The following is a 13,466-nucleotide window of genomic DNA, read 5'->3' as shown; positions in this document are numbered from 1 at the left end:
CACCGACCCTGCCTCACTCCCTCCCTCATCCTGGCAGCTCAGTGCGAGCCACCACCACCGCCTCAATTGGCCTTCCCCCATGCGTCACCTATGCCTCTGCCATAGAGTTACCTGAAGGCAGTTTGGGGGAGCTGTTGTGCATCACGCTGCCTGGGGCTCTATTCCAAGCCATGCGCATGTGTATATACACACACATGCACATGGTGCCCCCTGTGTTCAATCAGCCTCTTTCTGTTCCCCCTAGGCCCAAGCAGTCCCTTGCAGGCTGGAACACTGCCAGCTTGCAAGGGGAAACTTCAAGGAGAATATCCACATTTTTCTTCTCTAAAGGAGAAAATCTACATTTTTTCTTGACAAGTGGAAAACCCGGATTCCTGCTGATTAGTTAAACCAGTATTGATGCAAGATAGAAAAGAACTAAATAACTAAAAATATCTGACAGATTTATTTCTGCTAGTGTCACAGATTATATAATTTTTTAGCAAATCATTGTTAACAGTAGGAGGTTTTGAAATAGGATGTGTAATTTAACATTAGGATCAAATTCCCTTAATATAACTTGGTTGAAGCCCTTTGTGGGCCACTAAGATTGAATTTGGTCCCTTTTGTTGAAACGCCTTTCACTGTATGTTTACATAGAAATTGAAAATACTTTTGAACTTACCTTTTGAACTCTCTTTGGCTGAGAAACATGTTTACAGTTTTCCTTTAAAGAGATACATATCATTCTCTCTATAACGTGGGTGTGTGGAGGTATGTGAGCACATCTAATCATTCCAAACTGTTGTGTAGAAATTAAATGTATAGCTAGTACCATATTTACACAAATTATACAAAATGTTTTTTCCAATCAGCATGGGGGGGAAAAAGCCTCTCATGTTACTTTCACAGACAAGGAAACCTCATTAAATACATTGGCTATCATTAAACTGCTGCCAAGAGCAGCATGTACTCACTAATGGAAATCAACTATGAAGTTGCTTAAATGCAGCCAACACCGAACATGACTTTAAAACACATGGCCCACATTGGACAAACATACTGATTATTTTTTTTTAGTAAAATTTTTCTTCCCGGGCCAAATAAGTTCTGAGTTAAATTCCAAATTTCAACTGAGAAGAGCCCAATCATTCAAGTCTGTGTGACACTAGCACAGGCAAATATCGTACCTCCCAGACTCATCAGTCTGGACTTTAGATGCTCCAAAATCCATGGCAAGCATCCCACGTGGCAAGCCCAAAGCCTGGAGGCCTTGTAGTTCAGCTGCCCCTCAGTCTTGCTTGTCCTTAGTCAAAATGCTGAAGAAGCAAGCTAGAGGAAACACCCAAAACCAATCCCCCATCACCATAAATTGTGTAGCTGAGATCCTCACATTTGGAGTCATTTGTAGACTGTTGCAGGGTCAGCTTGCCAGCATTGCAAGAAAGACAGGCCTCTACCTTTAACACTTGAGTCACTCAAGGTTGAGGAGATGTTAGTTCTCCTGCTAGATACCTGGGAGCCTATCACAAGGATAGGTTAGTACAACCTATCTGAATAAGATGTGTGGATAGTACCTATTGCGCCATCCCCTTAAGCACCAACTCTTTTTACAGTCATGGTGAGCCACCACATTGAATACATTTCAGCTTCTTCACTCCCACAGCTGAGCTACACCTTTCTTTTGCATGTCTAGTGATTCCTGTTTCTTCATGATTTCATAGATTTCATAGACGTTAGGGCTGGAAGGGACTTTGAAGATCATTGAGTCCAGCCCTCTGACTCAGGAGCAGGAAGTCAGCTAGGGTCAAAGAACCCCAGCTAGATAAGCATCCAAGCGTTTCTTGAATAAGTCCAGAGTAGATGCCTGCACCACATCTGGAGGGAGTCTATTCCAGGTCTTGGGGGCTCAGACAGTAAAAAAATAAATTTCTTATGTCCAGCCTAAAATGGTCTTGTAAGAGTTTATGACCGTTGGTCCTTGTTTTTCCTTGGGGCGCTCTGGTGAACAGATGTTCTCCCAGATGCTGATGAACACCCCTTGTGTACTTATAGGCAGCCACCAGGTTCCCCCTGAGCCTGTGCTTTTCCAGACTGAAGATTCCCATGGCTCTCAGCCTTTCTTCATAGGGCCTATTCTCTTGCCCTCTGATAATGTGCATGGCTCTCCTCTGGACTCTCTCAAGCTTCTTGACATCCTTCACGAATTGTGGGGCCCAGAATTGGATGCAGTACTCCAGCTGCAGCCTCGCCAAGGCTGAGTACAGTGGGAGGATGACATCCTGAGATTTACTTGAGAAACATCTATAGATGCAAGCCAGGGTTTTGTTTGCTTTGCCAGCTGCGACATCACATTGGTGGCTCATGTTCATCTTGTGGTCAATCATGACCCGCCAAATCTTTTTCAGCAGTGATGCTAGCAAGTGTAGCACTGCCAAGCCTATAAGTATGCTGTGGGTTTTTTTTCCCTGAGGTGGTATACCTTGCGTTTATCGGTATTGAACATCATCAGGTTTGTGTCTGCCCACTTACTAAGCTTATCCAAGTCAGCCTGGATCACTAGCCTGGATCACTGAACTTTAAGTGTCTTGCAAACATCACCAAATTGGGCCGCAAACAGTTCACCTAGAATCCGTTTGTCGCACCTCCTCCCCCCGCCTCCCCCCCAGCTTGTTGCATACGATTTGTGTGGTCGCACCCTCCATGAGGTGGAACCGGACCAGGTAGTCCTACACCTCATCTGCATATACATTTTTGGAGGATCCCAGAATTCAAGACAACACCCAGTTTCAATCAGAAATGGGGGCTAATTAGTACATGAATTCTATATGTGTGGGGTGGGGATCTGGAATACATATGCATACTGAGCAGTGCTGAGTTGTGGGGTCACCACGGTTTTAAATGCTGTTGATCCTGCTGGGGCTCAGCTTAAAAAACTATATGGTAAATCATGAGCCATTTGGCTTTAAACTAGTATCATGCAGTTTGTATTATGTATAAGAAGGTACACTGCTTAAAAGTGTGTTTACAAAGATCCTGTGCTAAAATGTGCAGCAGTTTAAAGAAAAAAAGGTGAAATGCATCAATTTTTAGATGAAGTAAATATACAGGTACCTATAGAGATTTGCCTATATGGTATGTTATGTTTATTTCAAGGTCGGGGTTTTCAAATTTGCTTCTTATTTCCAAGTGCTCAGGAAGAACAGTGTCTGATAGTAAGAAGTATGGGGGAAAGGGGCTGCAAGAAGGTGGGTGGGCCAGAAGGCAAGGGAGCTAGCTGACTCCCCAGATTTATTTTCCTTGCTGCAGCAGTGGGAGAAGGCCAATTAAAGGCAAACCTCTGATAATTTGATTCTATACCTGGAAAATTATAACAAATTTATGAATTGTCCAAATATGGAATCTAATTATTGGGGGTCATCTTATATTCAGGGTCATCTGAGTATTAGCAAATATAGTATTGTGCATGTAACATTGTGTGATTCAGAATATCTGACTATTGGTATTAATTTAATATCACCAGCAGGTGTATCTACACTTGCACCATTACTGTGCAGTAACTTAGGTTACTGCGTACTAACCAAAAATGATTGTTCAGTACAGACACATCTACACATTCACACCTGTACCGTGCAGTAACTATGGCACTGGTGTAATATTCTTCAAGATATTCTTCTCACAAAAATTGGGCTACTGCCTTCTGAATCTCTGTCAACATAAAATGGCTTGAATACATAGTGCCAAGAGCACATTATAGTAACTAGCCTTTAGGTGATAAAGGCATGAATCATGTGACTAAGATCCACATCCACATAATGGTCTTAATTGTCTAGTCAGAGCTTTAAATAGAAGAAAACAGTCCTGGTTCTTGCTGAAATGTAGTCATCCTGCAGTCATTAAGAATCCAACCAAATGTTCAAGTTGCAAATATCCGTGAAAAGTGGGAGATTGGATAATCTCAAATACATGAGCAATACACTCCTCACCATGTCTTCCAGTTACTTTCTCCATCCCTCTGTATATCAGTATTAAGTTTCAGCTTGTTCAGTATCATCCATGGTTCAGTTTAAATCAGACGCTTGGAAAAGCACTCTACTGTACCATCTGGGTCAAACTTTTCCCTTTGTAAAGTCTGAGAAAAGGGATCAAGGACAATCCTACCCACTCTTTCCTGACCCACAGATGAGATCCATAACAATGTGCCATAGTTTGTGACATGGAAAGTAGTGAATTTATTTGACAATACTGGTATATGCACTTAGCCTTCATTTTCAACCAACACAGTCGACACAGTTTCTATCCTGTACCCCTGTTGATCTCAGTTGACAAAAATCAAGGAAATCTGAGCTATCAAGATAACTTGAAGCACAAGGAGAAGATTAGGTGGCAGAACAATAGTTACCAGATAATGGATATTAACTTTTTGCTATCTTAAACAAAGAGCTTATCAGTAGGTCTTTAAGTGAAACCAACAGCCTGATGTTAAGACTGCAACTGACAGTCTATATTAAGACTTTACTCAGAACTTCTCAAGGGCAAGGCAGAGCCCAGGCATCTCAAAGATTCCCCCATATCTATTGTAATAGAGTGCCACTGACTGAAACTCAAGTACAGGTAATACAGTATTTGTCCCCCAAACAATTATCCTATGTTTATAGCAGCAAAATCCAGCTCCATAAATTAAGGAAGAGTCTTCTCACAACACAGACTATGTCAGCCTCTGATTGGAGTCAGTGTGTAGTGCAAAGCGAGTGTATTCAGGGAGCAGATCTGTAATCCATCATCTGGAAAAAAAAAATCTGTGAAATGGTATTTTGTGGATGCTACATAGGAAGCAAAATGGCTTCTTGCACAGCCATAGCTGGAGAGCTTTAAAAACTACTCTGAAGAGAATGACAGAATTGAAGGAACAATCTTCTATCAATCTTCCAGGGCAGATAATCAAAACTGTTTCCATATAAACAAGATGTGCTGCAACTTCATTCTCAGAAGGGAACGGCCTCCATGACATGAGGAATATATCAATTATTCTGCCTCTAATCCTTATCCAGATACTTGAGACTGTGGCCAGCCATGATCCTCATGAGTACCTGAACTGACTTGGGAGAATCCCATGCTGACACAGAAGAATTGTCATCCATATATCTGATGAAGTCACCAAGTATGAACAGTGTGGGTAAATCCAAAAGAACATCAGTGGGTTATGCATACAGGAACATGGAGATGATCTGTATACCAACTTTAGTCCCATCTTTTCACACCAAAGGAAGGTGAATTCATTTTATTCAGTCCATTTATGGTGAAAGTCTCAAAGCACTGTCTCACCATCTCCTTGTTGCATCCTTTCAGTTCATGCTGTATCAAATAATCAGCTAATATTAGCTGTCCCAATATATGGTCTGCAGTATTGTCTAATCCAGTTATGGTGATATTTATAAAGCAGAGAACTTTATTAGCACAAGCCACAATTGTGATTTGCAGTCCTTGTGTACCCATACTCATCATTAGAAACTATTGAGATCAAAACCAAGGATCCCAGTTTACATCTTTATTAGCAACAAATAAAATAGTTGAGTTTATAGTATGGTAGTGCCTTCTGGGTTCCAACATGGCAAGGGTCCCATTTTGTTAAACATGAATGAAACATAACATTATAAAAGATAATCCCTTTTTTTCCCTAGGCATATATTCTTAAGCAAGAAATAACAAGTGGATACAATAGAGACATTTGCATCATAAACAGCTTTGTTGTGTACTTCACTCTTGATTCTCTCCGAAGACAAATAATTGACCACTCTGACTGATAGAGAAAAACCAGGCTTGTAAAAAAAAAAAACAACTGGTTCTGGGCTCCAGGCTGTTCAGCATCTTTATCAACGATTTGGATGACAATGTGGAAAGCATGCTGGCCGAGTTTGCGGATGATGCTAAGTTATGAGGAAAAGCAGTCATGCTAGGGGATAGGATGTAGATCCAAGTGGACCTGGACAAACTGGAAAGGTGGGTGGAACAGAACCGGATGCAGTTCAATAAGGATAAATGCAAAGTGCTTCATCTAGGGAGAAGTAACCAGCAACATGAATATAAGTTAGGAGGAGAAGTCTTGGCCATCATGATGGCTGAAAGGGACCTTGGGGTTATGACTGATCACAGGATGAACATAAACTGCCAGTGCGATGCTGTAGTCAGAGCTAATAGCATCCTGGGAGGTAGGGCTGTGAGGAACAGCACCATTTTGCTTCAACTTCCATTATGCCATTTCGAAGGGACAGTGTTTTATTTCATCATTTCATTTCAAAGCACGGTTCCATTTTGTTTCATTGAAACTGTTTAGCTGTTTTGACATGTTTTGACATTTTGCCCACATAGACTATTATAGGGAATCATGAAAATGCCTAAAACTGTGTCATTTCTTGCCTGATTCAGATGAAAATTGCCGGAATGGTAGACCATTCTGAGGGCATGAAGACTGCCAAGTTTCAAGGAGATAGGTGCAGAGGTTTCTTGGAAAGTGCACCTCAAACTGTTCAAAGCAAAACTTGTGACACTTGCTGGCAGCGGCAGCTTCCTGTCATCTGGCACAAAGATCTGGGGCCCCGCACTCCTGGGAGGAGTCCGGCACAGTCCTGAAGCCCTCCTGGGGATGTGGGCTCCTGGATCTGTGCACCAGATGACAGGAGGCTGCCGTTGCTGCCTGGGGGTAGTGGCAGCAGCAATCTTCCTGGTGCTGGGTGTGGACTGTGCCCAACGCCGGTCCCAAGCAGCAGCAGTAGCAGCCTCCTCTCATCTGGCAGGCAGATTTGGGGGCCTGCACCCCTGGGAGGGCCGTGCGGCTGTGCATCAGATGACAGGAGGCTGCCTCTGCCAGCTGGAACCCGTGCTGGGCACAGCCCATGCCAAGTGCCAGGAAAACTGCTGCTGCCGCTGGCCACATCTGGTAGCAAAAGCATGCTGTCATCCCACACACACATCCAGGCGCCCGCACCCCTGGGAGGGCTGCGGGACTGTGCTAGAGACTATTCCCAGGGGGCATGGGCCCCCGGCTCTGTGCACAGGATGACAGGTTGCCGCTGCTAGCCCTGGCCAGCGCTGAAGCCAAGTAAGCCCAGCTTCAAAACGTTTAGAAACTTTTGAGGGGTGTCGTTTCAAGTGCCCTCGTTTTGTTTTGAAGCTGTTTCAAAGCCCTTTGTTTCATTTCAATTTTGCTGTTTTGAGCTTGAAATGCATTGAAACAGCTTTGAAATGAAACACCCAGCGAAATTTCACACAGCCCTACAGGGAGGCATTGGCTGATGCATCATGACCAGGGCTAAGGAAGTAATATGTCCTCACTACTCAGCACTGGTGAGACCCCAGCTGGAGTACTGGGTCCAGTTCTGGGCACCGCACTTCAAAAAGATGTGGAGAATCTTGAAAGGGTCCAGAAAAGGGCCACAAGAATAATTACGGGCCTGGAGGATAAACCTTATGAGAAAATACTAAGGGATCTAGGACTGTTCAGCCTGGGGAAGAGAAGACTGAGGAGGACTTGGTGGCCATCTATAAGTATGTAAGGGATGAATATTGGGAGCTGGGAGAAAAACTTTTCAGTAGGTTGACCCAGGGGAGGACAAGGAGCAATGGCCATAAACTGTTAGAGGATGGTTTCAGGTTAGGTGTGAGAGAGAACTTCTTTACGGTAAGGGTGACCAGAATCTGTAATAGACTTCCCAAGGTAATGGTACAGTCCCCAACCTTGGAAATCTTCAAGAGGTGACTGGATGGACACCTTGCTGGGATCATTTGATTTCAGCAGTATTCCTGCCCAGAGCAGGGGGGGTTGGACTTGATGATCTTTCGAGGTCCCTTCCAGCTCTTAAATTGTATGATATGATTGTACTGGCCTTTTATGCTTTCTGCCCAAGGTTTCATTTAACAAGGAACACTTAAACTATGCTTTTTTGTTTCTCTGAGTGTCATTGTCTCAACTGGATGTGGCTTTTCAATATTTGCTAGTTCACTTAGGTCTTTTAATTGCAATTTACCAGTGGTGATAGTAAGATAGTTAAGATTCTTATAAGCACCTGTTACTGCATAATAGTGGATCCCTCACATAGACTGGGTAAATACCTCATCAGGGCATGATGTGGAAATAAAATTTCTGCATGTGATAAATGACTGCTTTCTAAAAGAAAGCAACTTGGAACCCACAAGAAGAGAAGCAAGTCTAGACTTAATCTTAAGTGTCACACAGCACCTGATTCAAGAGGTATTTATTGATGAGCCACTCTGTAATAGTGACCATAACATATCAGATTCAACATTTGAACTGAAGGGACTAAGTCAAAAAAGTCCACCATGCTAATATACAACTTTAGGAAGGGAAATGACACATGAACAAAAAGTAAGACGCTTAAAGAAGCAGTCAAAAATGTAAAAGGCCTGCAGACAACTTGTAAGCTGTTTAAAAATACGATATTAGAAACTCAGGAAAAGTGTGTACCACAAATCAAAAAGGTACCAAATGGCCCAATAAAACCAATGCATGACGCAATAGCACAGTTAAGGGGGGCATTCAAGGCCAAAAGGCATCCTTCAAAAAATGGAAGGCATGCCCAAATGAGGAAAACAGGAAACTCACAAACTTTAGCAAGTCATGTTGTAAAAGTGAAATAAAGCAGGCCCAAAAAAGAATTTAAGGAGCTTCTAGCAAAAGATGCTAAAGTTAATAATAAAAACTTTTAAAAATACATCAGAAGCAGGAAACCAGCTAGAGAATATGTTGGACTTTTGCATGCCCAAGGTGTAAAAGGTGCATCCAAGGATGATAAGACCATAGTAGAGAAGCTAAAAAAACTTGTTTGCATTGATGTTTACTGTAGAAGAAACTGGGCAAATTCCCATGCCAGATAAATCCTTTCTAGTGGATGGGTCTAAAGAATTGGACCACACTGAAGTAGTAGTAAAGGAAGCATTAGAACAAATCAATAAACTGAATAACTAGGGATGTGCAACCCGGGCCCTATTCATTTCAGATCCAGCCTGAATCAGGGACAGTAATTCAATTCGTTGATTCAGATTACTGTTCCTGATTCGATTCAGCCAAATCCGAATCTGAAGATTCGATGCTGATTTGGACAATCAGTGCTTCGGACATAGACACAGCTTTAAATGTTTTTTCTACATACCTCAAGGTACCAGCATGGCATGTGAATGCTGCGATGCTGGAGCAGATGGAGCGTCCTACAGGAGTGTGGGGGGACTCTCCATGTGGTCAGTGGCGAATGCATAAGTGGACCAGAACTACTTCCGGTCCACTTCTGGGTCCTCCACCAAGCATGCCAGGCTCAGCAATCGGCTGCGAGGGGACCCCAGGTGTCCCCCCAGACCCAGGAGGCACCAGTCACCAAGCCGGGGGGGCACGAGGGTGCCTCCTGCATGCTCCTCAGCAGACCCAGAAGTGGACCAGAAGTGCTTCTGGTCCACTTCCAGGTCTGCTGCCAAGCATGCTGGGGAGCCCTCCACACTCCCATGGGACACTCCAACTGCCCCAGCATTTTTGAACCACCTGCTACCTAGAGGTATGTAGAAAAAACATTTAAAGCTGTGTCTATGTCTGAATCTTTCTGAATCTCTCCAATTCGATTCAAAGAGATTAAATCCTCTGATTCTATTCAGATTTGGAGATTTGGCCACTGAATCTCCGCTGAATTGAATCAGGGACTGAAGCTTCACACAGCCCTACGGAATACTAATTAGTCATTAGTGGATGGTATTCACTCAAGAGTTCTGAAGGAGCCCAAAGGTGAAATTGTAGAATTTGCTGGCAATAATATGTAGTCTATTGTTACAAATGGCCCGTGCCAGAGGACTGGTGGGTTGCCAACATAACACCCATCTTCAAAAAGGGTTCCTGAGATCTACAGATCTACAGTGAGTCTCAATTCCATCCCTGGAAAGTTGGTACAAAATATAATAAAGAATAAAATCAGTAGTTACATGGACAAATATGATCTGTTGAGGAAGAATCAATGTGGTTTTTGGAAAGGGAAATCCTGCCTGAGCAACCTGCTTGAGTTCTTCAAGGGTATCAACAAGCACTTGGATAAGAGTGATCCATTTGACATAATAAATACTTTTTGAATGCTCAGATATAACAAAGTCCTTCACTGAAGGTTTTTTGAAAAACTGTGTTGCCACAGGATTGGAGGGAATGTTTTTTGTGGCCTGAGAGCTGGTAAAAATTAGAAAGCAAAGGGAAGGGCTAAATGGTCACTTACCAAGATGGAGGCAGGTCAAAACTGGGGTCCTGCAGGCTTTTGTGCTGGGTCCTATTTTGTTCTACATTTTCATCAATGACCTGGGATGAGGGTGTACAATGACATCTCAGTTCCAAATTGATGGAGAGGAGCTACAGAAAGATCCCACAAAGCTAAGCGGGTGGGCAAAATATAGCAGATGAACTTCGGTGTGTACAAGTATAAAGTAATGCACCTGGGGAAAAATAACCTCAACTATACATATACAATGCTAGTTCTGAACTAGCTGTTATGACTTAGGAAAGAGACCTTAGAGTCATTATAGCTAGTTCTTTAGAACCATTAATTCAGTGTGCAGCATCAACCAGAAAAAAAAATCAGGCTACAGGACCTAAACCTGTTCAGCCTTCACAAGAGAAGGCTGAGGGGGGACCTGGTGACCGTCTACAAACTCACTAAGTGGGACCAGAAGGGTTTGGGGGAGACCTTGTTTCCCCTAGCGCCCCCAGGGATAACAAGGAATAACAGCCACAAGTTGTTGGAGAGTAGGTTTAGATTAGACATCCGTAAAACTACTTCACAGTTAGGGTGGCTAGGATCTGGAACCAACTTCCAAGGGAAGTGGTGCTGGCTCCTACCCTGGGGGTCTTTAAGAAGAGGCTTGATGCCTACCTGGCTGGGGTCATTTGAGCCGAGTTTTCCTCCTGCCCAGGCAGGTGGTTGGACTTGAAGATCTACAAGGTCCCTTCCGACCCTACTTCTATGATTCTGTGATCAATAAAATGTTGATCGCTAAGGGAATTGAAAACAAGAGAGAGGCTATCACCATGGGCTTAGGCAGAAGTGACAAATTTTCGCCCAATCTTGCCACAGAAAGCAGTTTACAGCCATGACCAAACACAAGTGCATGGCTGCAGACAGCTTCAAAAAAGGCCAATCGGGTGAAAATATAAACCTTCATTGCATGAGGGGTGAGATGAAAACATTTCAAAACAGAGCATCTTCTGTATCTGCTCTCTGCACTGTCTGCCAGCCTATTACTGTTTTCAGAATGGAAGTAGGGAAAGGGAGCGAAGGAAGTTAATTTGGGGGTTTGTCAGCCCCTGCTGGAGGGTGGGGCAGGTGTACTGGAGCTCCCTCTCCTCCCTTTCCCCCTCCAATTCTGAAACAGGGACAGGCTGGGAGAGAGGAGAGGCGGCTGCGAAGGGAAACCAGCTGCAGCTCGCAGCCAGCCACTAGATTCCCCTCTCCCTGGAACCAACAGTGAACTTCTGTTCTTTCTAGATGGTTGTAACTCAGAAAGGTTCCTGCAATGCATTCTCAGTTACAGCGGGGAGCTGCACTTCTGTCTGCACCCCATATCATTATACAAATCCATGGTGCACATCTTGAATACTGTGTGCACTTCTGGTCCCCACATCTCCAAAATAATGTAGTAGAATTAGAAAAGGTACAGAGAAGGGTAGCCAAAGTGATCAGGGGCATAGAACAGTTGCCAAACCAGGAAAGTCCAAAAAGGCTAGGATTCTCAGTTTGGAAAACAGAAAGGGATATGATAGAGGTCTATAAAATCATAAAGGCTATGGACTACGTGAACAAGGAACTGTTGTTCAGCAAGTCCCAGAATACTAGTACTAGGGAGCATCCACTAAAATTAGTAGGAGACAGGTTTAAAACGAATGTGAGAAAGTACTTTTTTATGCAATGTGTAGTTAACTTGTAGAATTCATTGCCACCAGAGACAGTGGAGGCAGATAGCATAACTGTGTTAAAAAAGGGACTGGATAAATTCATGGATAAGAGATCTATTAAGAATGGCTGGTGATGCTTCTTCTGGCATCTGTAACCCAATAAATGGTGGAGGCCAGGGAGGGTATTCAATAGATCATTCTAGAGATATCTGGTTCAATGCTTTCCCTGTGTAGCTTTCCACTTCTGCCACTGTAAGAGATTGGGCTAGATGGGCCACTGTAAAAGATACTGGGCTAGATGGGCCATTGGTCTAACCCAGTATTGCCTTATTATGTTTTTAACAGCACACTTTTTAAATGTCTCTCTGTCCTGTCTCTTCTTGCCTTTAGCACAAGAATGAAGGACCCTTGTCATTGACACTCCCCTCCCGAGAACTTAAATCCTAAGGATAAAGTAGCACTGTTCTACCCTACTGACCACCCTAAAGTGACCACCAAATCAAGACATTCCCCAGACTTCCCAAGAGAGACAGGCTTATTTTTTTTATAGTCTCAACCTTTCAAGGAGAGTTAAATCTTCTATTCCTTTTGACAAAGCAAGGAAACGGAAAGGATTTTCATTCCTGTCCTCAGATCCCATTACCTTTATATATACATCTTTTACCCAACAGAGTAATTATGCAAATCCCTCTTACAGTTTTCATCCCAAATAAAAGAGGAGCTCTGAGTTCTTTGCTGCAAACACTAAGTCTAAAGAAAACAATAAGCCACCATTAACTATTGACCCCCAACTAGTGTCTAATTCTTCAGTCCTTACTCATGTGAGTAGTCCTCAGATTACCTGTGGTAGGGAAGTCATCTAACAATTTATGAGCACAGGCTGAATCAGAATCAAGCACTGATATAGATAGCTACAGGTATATAATACCCCAGATACCAATCTTAACACACTTACAAAGCAGTTGTTGTTTTTTTATGTGTAGTTAATGAAGTTTTTTTGTGTCAACTTTGTTGTGGTATTGTTTATGCTGTTGCTGCGGTTACTGTGTGTTTTCCTGAAAACCTTAACGTTATATAAAGAAGGACCACGGTCTTGGTTTGGTGCTGAATGCGGTATCAATAATCACCATTATCAGTTACTATTTTTAATTATTACTGTATACATAAAATACTTCCAGCATCTCTACTTAGGCCACACTTTTCAAATTGAGCCCCAAACCTAATGTTCCCAGGCCTAGCACAGGGGTTATCTCCCTCACCAAAATGGAGCTTCTGCCTATAGCAGAATTTTAATTAGTTGCATTTTCCCATTTCTTTAGTCTGGAAAACAAGAGAAGAAGAAATACGAAGTTGAGATTTAATTTTGTGAGAATAAACATGTAAATCACCACAGCCAACTTGGGTAGCAGATATTTTGGAAATAGAGGCTATCTTGGTGCTTATATTTAATAGATTGCCAAATGAACAGAACAAAGGGGAAGCCCAATACATTTAAAAATGGGTTAGACCCATAAAAATTCAATATTAGAAAGGTCAAATTTTAAACAGTTTTATGTTT

The 13,466-nt window shown here is 42.8% G+C and overlaps 1 protein-coding gene across 6 annotated transcripts in view; it reads left to right on the top strand.

Moving 5' to 3' along the window:
* SPEF2 (sperm flagellar 2) overlaps nt 1-13,466 on the top strand; it is a 188,962-nt gene that overhangs the window by 88,983 nt on the left and 86,513 nt on the right. The window lies entirely within an intron of this gene.

Source organism: Alligator mississippiensis, chromosome 3 (genome assembly GCF_030867095.1).
Source record: "Alligator mississippiensis isolate rAllMis1 chromosome 3, rAllMis1, whole genome shotgun sequence".
In the NCBI taxonomy this organism is placed as follows: domain Eukaryota; kingdom Metazoa; phylum Chordata; order Crocodylia; family Alligatoridae; genus Alligator; species Alligator mississippiensis.
This window is presented reverse-complemented; position numbering and strand designations above follow the sequence as displayed.